The sequence below is a fragment of the Heptranchias perlo genome, chromosome 13 (genome assembly GCF_035084215.1).
Source record: "Heptranchias perlo isolate sHepPer1 chromosome 13, sHepPer1.hap1, whole genome shotgun sequence".
NCBI lineage: Eukaryota > Metazoa > Chordata > Chondrichthyes > Hexanchiformes > Hexanchidae > Heptranchias > Heptranchias perlo.
In genome coordinates, this window is record NC_090337.1 from 17541390 (window position 1) to 17550006 (window position 8617).

The window sequence follows — 8617 nt, forward strand, 5'->3', positions numbered from 1 at the left end:
GACTGGCATTCAACTAACGTTATTCCTATATTTAAAAAGGGAGATAGAACACGTCCAGGGAACGATAGACAGTTAGCTTAATGTCGGTGGTAGGAAAGATCATGGATATACTTGCCATAGAGAGAGTGCAGCGAAGGTTCACCAGACTGATCCCTGGGATGGCAAGACTGTCATATGAGGAGAGATTGGGTCGACGCAGCCTGTATTCACTCGAGTTTAGAAAAATGAGAGGGGATCTCATTGAAACATATAAAATTCTGACAGGGCTAGACAGACTGGATGCAGGGAGGATGTTTCCCCTGGCTGGGGGGTCCAGAACGAGGGGTCACAGTCTCAGGATATGGGGTAGGACATTTAGGACTGAGATGAGGAGAAATTTCTTCACTCAGAGGGTGGTGAACCTGTGGAATTCTCTACCACAGAAGGCTGTGGAGGCCAAGTCACTGAATATATTTAAGAAGGAGCTAGATAGATTTCTAGACACAAAAGGCATCAAGGGGTATGGGGAGAGAGCGGGAATATGGTATTGAGATAGAGGATCAGCCATGATCATATTGAATGGTGGAGCAGGCTCGAAGGGCCGAATGGCCTACTCCTGCTCCTATTTTCTATGCTTCTATGAATCTTTCCTCAAAGATGTAATAGAAAGGCATCTAAAGAATGAAAATATAATAAAGAATAGTCAGCATGGATTTCAGAAGAGGATATCCTTATGAGGAAAGGCTGAACAGGCTTGGACTCTTTTCTCTAGAAGTGAGAAAGCTGAGGGGTGACCTGATAGAGGTCTTTAAGATAATGATAGGATTTGATAGAATAGACGTAGAGAAAGTGTTTCCATTTGTGGGGGAGTCCAAAACTGGATGTCTTAAATATAAAATAGTCACTAATAATTCCAGGAATCTTCCAACACCAGGTTATAGTCCAACAGTTTTATTTGAAAATCACAAGCTTTCGGAGGCTTTCTCCTTCGTCAGGTGAGTGTTGGATTCCTTGAAAATTACCGCATATATAGTCAGAGAACAATGCCTGGTGATTACAGATAATCTTTCCAACTGCTCGTTATCAAGGCAATCAAAGGAATTGAATACTGTTCAGACAGAGAGACATTAGATACAAGACTACTGAATATACAAGCGGCCAGAACCAAAGACAGAGAGAGAGAGAGAGAGAGAAACATCCGAAAGGAAGAGAAAGAGAGAGAATGACCAGTTGTATTAAAAACAGATAACTTTTTTTTCCGCTGGTGGGGTTACGTGTAGCATGACATGAACCCAAGATCCTGGTTGAGGCCGTCTTCATGGGTGCGGAACTTGGCTATCAATTTCTGCTCGACGATTTTGCGTCGTCGTGTGTCTCAAAGGCCGCCTTGGAGAACGCTTACCCGATGATCGGTGGCTGAATGTCCTTGACTGCTGAAGTGTTCCCCGACTGGGAGGGAACCCTCCTGTCTGGCGATTGTTGCGCAGTGTTCGTTCATCCGTTGTCGCAGTGTCTGCATGGTCTCGCCAATGTACCATCCTTTCCTGCAATGTATGAGGTAGACAACATTGGCCGAGTCACAGGAGTTTGAACCATGTACCTGGTGGGTGGTGTCCTCTCGTGTGATGGTGGTATCTCTGTCAATGATCTGGCATGTCTTGCAGAAGTTGCCGTGGCAGGGTTGTGTGGTGTCGTGGACGCTGTTCTCCTGAAAGCTGGGTAATTTGCTGCGAACGATGGTCTGTTTGAGGTTGGGTGGCTATTTGAAGGCGAGTAGTGGAGGTGTGGGGATGGCCATAGCGAGGTGTTCGTTGTCATCGATGACATGTTGAAGGCTGCGGAGAACATGGCGTAGTTTCTCCGCTCCAGGGAAGTACTGGACGACGAAGGGTACTCTGTTGGTTGCGTCCCGTGTTTGTCTTCTGAGGAGGTCTATGCGATTTTTCGCTGTGGCCCGTCAGAACTGTCGATCGACGAATCGAGCGTCATATCCCGTTCTTACGAGGGCGTCTTTCAGCGTCTGTAGGTGTCCATCGCGTTCCTCCTCGTCTGAGCAGATCCTGTGTATTCGCAGGGCCTGTCCATAGGGGATGGCCTCTTTGATGTGGTTAGGGTGGAAGCTGGAAAAGTGGAGCATCGTGAGCTTGTCCGTGGGCTTGCGGTAGAGTGAGCTGCTGAGGTGCCCATCTTTAATGGAGATTCGTGTGTCCAAGAAAGAAACCGATTCTGAGGAGTAGTCCATGGTGAGTTTGATGGTGGGATGGAACTTGTTGATGTTATTGTGTAGTCTCTTCAGTGATTCTTCGCCGTGGGATGCCCCGGAGCGTGGTACATTGGCGAGACCATGCAGACACTGCGACAACGGATGAACGGACACCGCGTAACAATCACCAGGCAGGAGGGTTCCCTCCCAGTTGGGGAGCACTTCAGCAGTCAAGGACATTCAGCCACCGATCATCGGGTAAGCGTTCTCCAAGGCGGCCTTTGAGACACACGACAACGCAAAATCGTCGAGCAGAAATTGATAGCCAAGTTCCGCACCCATGAGGACGGCCTCAACCGGGATCTTGGGTTCATGTCACGCTACACGTAACCCCACCAGCGGAAAAAAAAGTTATCTGTTTTTAATACAACTGGTCATTCTCTCTCTTTCTCTTCCTTTCGGATGTTTCTCTCTCTCTCTCTCTCTCTCTCTGTCTTTGGTTCTGGCCGTTTGTATATTCAGTAGTCTTGTATCTAATGTCTCTCTGTCTGAACAGTATTCAATTCCTTTGATTGCCTTGATAACGGGCAGTTGGAAAGATTATCTGTAATCACCAGGCATTGTTCTCTGACTATATATGCGGTAATTTTCAAGGAATCCAACACTCACCTGACAAAGGAGAAAGCCTCCGAAAGCTTGTGATTTTCAAATAAAACTGTTGGACTCTTACCTGGTGTTGTAAGATTCCTTACATTTGTACACCCCAGTCCATCACCGGCATCTCCACATCATGACTAATAATTCCAGTAGGGAATTCAGGAGAAACTTCTTTACCCATAGGACCCAGAGAACCAGAGGATACAGATTTAAGGTGATTGGCAAAAGAACCAAAGGCGAAATGAGGAAAAACTTTTTTATGCAGCAAGTGGTTATGATCTGGAATGCACTGCCTGAAAGGATGGTGAAGGCAGATTCAATTGTGGCTTTCAAAAGGGATAAGTATTTGAAGGGAAAAAATTTGCAGGGCTGCAGGGAAAGGGTGGGGGAGTGGGACTAGCTGGATTGCTCTTGCAGAGAGCCGGCATGGGCTCGACAGGCCGAATAGCCTCCTTCTGTGCTGTAACCATTCTATGATTCAAAGAGTGGTAAGAATGTGGAATGCGCTATCACTGGGAGTAGTTGAGACAAATAGCAGAGATGCATTTAAGGGGAAGCTAGATAAGCAGATGAGGCGAGAAAGAATTAGAAGGGTATCCTGATAGGGTTAGATGAAGTCGGAAGGGAGGAGGCTTTATGTGGAGCATTAACACCAGCATAGACCAGTTGGGTCGAATGGCCTGTTTCTGTGCTGTAGTTTTGATGTAACTCGATGTACCACCAATATCTACTTGAGAACTTATGCATGTTACAAAGAAATGTGAAACAGCCTTAGAAAAAGTAGAATTATAATCAAAAACCACTGTAAATTTTAACATTACTGCATTAAGAATTGACCAAAGGAAGCAAAAACACACAGAAAATAAAATAAATTTAAAGACATTTATGATCACATATTACTGCCACATCTCTGAGGTTCTCTGATATTTTAGCAGTGGCATTAATCCATTTATTACAATTTTATTACTCATTACAAACCAGTGATTTTTGAACACCTGTTATATTTTATATAATTTTTAGACCTTTAAAATTATTGCCTGACCCAATCCTCTATACATATAAACACTTAGCCTCACAACCTCCATTTTAAAATATATTCTGTCTTTCTCTGTCTCATGCCTTGCAGAGTCTCACAGCTGTGGCAGGCAGTCTGCCCTTGGTCCTCTGCCAATGCTATGTTTGAATGACTGTTTGGGTATGCCCAAAAGTGTCCCATGGTGACTCACACTACAATTTCCTCTCCTTCCCTTTGAGGAATTACCTAGACTCTACTTGGCACCTCCTCCTGACAGCGTGACCAAATTTCTCAAGTGTGGAATGACTGGCATTAAGCCATATCCAGCCATTCTGTGCACAGCTTATTGAAGCAACAGTGTCTGACCACTTTTACATATGTAAAAGGAAATTGAATAACTGATAAAGAACCCGGGCTTCAATCCAGCTTAAACTGATGGGATGAAAATCTCCTTTCTCTAAGGCTGCCAACCAGCATTTTCTGTTTTTAACCAGCTGGACCAGACAGTCCAGTTCTTGAGTCGGCTATTTGGAAATTTCTAAAATGTAAATCAGATACCAAATCAACAACTTGCAATTATATAGCACCTTTAACATCGTAAAACGTACCAAGGCGCTTCACACGAGCACATTAGGAGGTATTAGGTCAGGTAACCAAAAGTTTGGTCAAAGATGTAGGTTTTAGGAGCGTATTAAAGGAGGAGAGAGAGGCGGAGAGATTTAGGGAGGGAATTCCAGAGCTTAGGGCCTAAGCAGCTGAAGGCACGGCCACCAATGGTGGAGTGATTAAAATCGGGGATAGGAACATAGGAACATAGGAACAGGAGTAGGCCATTCAGCCCCTCGTGCCTGCTACGCCATTTGATAAGATCATGGCTGATCTGTGATCTAACTCCATATACCTGCCTTTGGCCCATATCCCTTAATACCTTTGGTTGCCAAAAAGCTATCTATCTCACATTTAAATTTAGCAATTGAGCTAGTATCAATTGCCATTTGTGGAAGAGAGTTCCAAACTTCTACCACCCTTTGTGTGTAGAAATGTTTTCTAATCTCACTCCTGAAAGGTCTGGCTCTAATTTTTAGACTGTGCCCCCTACTCCTAGAGTCCCCAACCAGTGGAACTAGTTTCTCTCTATCCACCCTATCCGTTCCCCTTAATATCTTATAAACTTCGATCAGATCACCCCTTAACCTACGAAACTCCAGAGAATACAACCCCAATTTGTGTAATCTCTCCTCGTAACTTAACCCTTGAAGTCCAGGTATCATTCTAGTAAACCTACGCTGCACTCCCTCCAAGGCCAATATGTCCTTCCAAAGGTGCAGTGCCCAGAACTGCTCACAGTACTCCAGGTGCGGTCTAACCAGGGTTTTGTATAGCTGCAGCATAACCTCTGCCCCCTTGTACTCCAGTCCTCTAGATATAAAGGCCAGCATTCCATTAGCCTTATTGATTATTTTCTGCGCCTGTTCATGACACTTCAATGATCTATGTACCTGAACCCCTAAGTCCCTTTGGACATCCATTGTTTTTAACTTTTTACCATTTAGAAAGTACCCTGTTCTATCCTTTTTTGATCCAAAGTGTCTACATTTGTCTACATTGAATTCCATCTGCCACAGTTTTGCCCATTCACCTAACCTATCAATATCCCTTTGTAATTTTATGTTTTCATCTACACTGCTTACAATGCCACCAATCTTTGTGTCATCGGCAAACTTAGATATGAGACTTTCTATGCCTTCATCTAAGTCGTTAATAAATATTGTGAATAATTGAGGCCCCACTAATATAATATTTCTAATACTGGCCCAGATTTTCCATCAGCGGTGGGATCGGCGATATACACCTTAAATTTCGACTTTTAGCCTGCCCATCGCGCCACTGATAACGTCTTCCACATTTTCCTTCATTTCAAATTAGAATAGGCTGCAGCGAATCATGAGCAGCGAAGCCAATGGCCAATGTATTGATCCTGCCGCTAACGGTGCGATTTCTTTGCCATGGTGGTAAAATGCTGCAATTTAACTCGGTGACAACTTTAAACGAGTCATGCCAATTCGAGATAAAATATGAATTGGGTTTTCCAGACTTTTTTTTTAAAGTTTAGAAAGTTCTGTTTCCGTAAAACAAATAAGTTATAGACGCGTTCATAACAAATGGATCAATACAATGAAAATCTATTCTTATTTACCCTTATTTTAGTTGATTGTGAGATCTGGTTGGGTAGTGGGAATTGGTGAGGATGCCTACTGTAACACTTAAAAAAGAAATCCTTGGTGGGAGGGGGGAGAGGAGGGAATTGTTCTTTCTCTTTGTGGGGAGGGGGCGGGCAAAGTATATGATCCAGTGTTCATGCTATTCCTATTTACTGGTATTCCAACATTGGTGGGCTTGCATTACTGATTGCCCAGGAGTTCCGACAGGCGGGCATCATTGGTGCAATGGCCAGCTTCTTTATCGTGTCAAATACAATGATAAGCTTGCTCTTGGTACCTTCAGCTAAGATTTCCCAAGTATCTTTTCTGCAGCGGAGGTGATTGTTTCTTAAAAAGGCGATTCCCTATATCAATGATGCGCTTCCATTTGGTTAGCAATTCAGCCATTTAAATGCGCACACGTCGCTGAACATGCTTTGCGCCACCTGATTTGGAGGAAAAAAATGTCCTTGGGGACATCATTGATCTTAATTTCTTGCTGGTTTAATGGAGCTTAGGCTGGTTTAAGCCAGTTAAAGAGTTTCTGTCGTTTGATGCAAGTGTATTGTGAATGAAGAGGATAACTGGCACTTTAGGACTTCTGAAGGGGATGGAAAGTACAGCAGCCCCTTACGTAATGTTAGGGGAATCCTACTTTGTTAAATTGGTCACATAATGTTATGCTCACAGCACCACCTGCAGATGCAATACCGTTAAAATATGTCATATATAATAGATGTGTGTGTAAATAAAGCACAATTTTTCTGTAAGATGTATACCAAAGTATTGAACATAATTTGAATGTAGTCTCTCACATATAAATCATATAATAAAAGCATTTTGAGAATTTTATATTTGTGATCGTGTCAGTTTCTTTATTGAAATGAAAGTGGGGAGTTCGAGAAGTGACAGTCGGAGGTTGTAGTTTGAAGAGTAATACTTTAGTGTTGGAAGGTATGAAACTTTAAGAAGGAAAGATGAGGAAACAGGTTGTGCCGAGGGACATAATAGTGATTGCAAAAGGGGCCGTAGTGGCAGGTGGGTGGTAAAAGTTGATCGAAAGTGCTGAAAAGTTTGAGAAGGAAGTTTGGGGTTCAGGAGAATTTGGTGTTGGTGAATGGTGTGCACAGATAAATTAGTGGGATGAGGTCCAAGCACAAAAGAAATAGCCAGAGCAGTCAGGATGAAGATAATTGTGAGAGAAAAAGTATGAAGGAAAACTAAAAATAATGCATTTTTAAGTATTGGGGAGATGAGTTTTTGGGAGGTTTCAGAGTGTGTGGATTTTTTTTAAAACAGAAAACCAGAAGCATGACTAAAAAGAATAGTAATTTAAAAAAAGAAACACCAGTATTGGAAAATACAAACACCACGAATGGGAGTTTAAAAAAATCAGAGTGAGAGCAAGACTACAAGAAAGAGATTTATTGGAAGTGGTACTTAAAAGAAACAGTAAAACTATAGTTAAAAATACAAATGAGTGGAATAAAAATACACAAATAACGGGAGCAGTACTAAAAAATGACCCGGATTGACACTAAAAAAGAAACCATAAACAGTGGGATTGAAAATGAGCATCAGAGCCATACTTAAAAATTAAAGAAAGGAAGCAGGAGTTATAGGGTAACAGCAACACTAAAAAATACATAAATATCAGGTAGAAGATTAAAAGAGAACACAAAAAGATCAGGAGCAGAACTTAGAAACACAAAGCACAAGGAGTAAGTCGAAGAAAGCTCAAATATGAGAAGCCGCACCAAAAAACACAAAAACATCAGCAGTGGGACTAAAAAGGAGAAATACTAGGAGCAAAAGGATAAAAAAAACAGTAGGAGGGGGACTCAGAAAAATATACAAACAACTGAAATGAGAGTAAAGAATAAAACAGAAATACTAGACTATCAAAAAAACACAAACAGAGGATGAAGACTACAAAAAACACAAATGTGAGGAGCAGCATTAAAAAAATACAAATGCCAGGAGGAGGACTACAGGAAAGCAAAGGGTAGGAGTGGGACTTAAAAAATCCAGAGTGGCAATAAAAGAAAGTAATTTTGGATGCTGCGACAAAGTGTGGGGCAACAGATCCGGACAGGACTGTCGGGAGGATTTAGGATTGAAGGTGGGAAGAGAGATCTAACCAGCGCTAGAGAGAGGTTTCAGGTCATGGCAGAGAGGATGTGGTCAGACAGCATGCATTTTCTTCACTACCTGTTTTGAACCACACTTTCACACCTTAGGCCCAATTTTAACTTGCGGACGAGCAGCGAGAGTGGTGACATGAGGCCTGGGCCATTTTAACTCCCATGCCTTACTTAAATGCACCACGCCCAACTACCACCTGAACTCAGTGTCAATAATGTCAGGCTGGCGGGCAGCGGTAAGGCGAGTGTAGCAGGAGGCTACAGCCAGGACCCACAGGAACGGTCGCTGGCCATCAGTTAAGTGGTTAGGGAATAGGCGATCGTGGTTGGGGGAAGGAAGTCTTGGGCCCTGGCCCACAGGGACATCTTTAAAAAATAAAATGAAATGATCCTTTTGGGCCTGTTCTGGTCCTGCTGC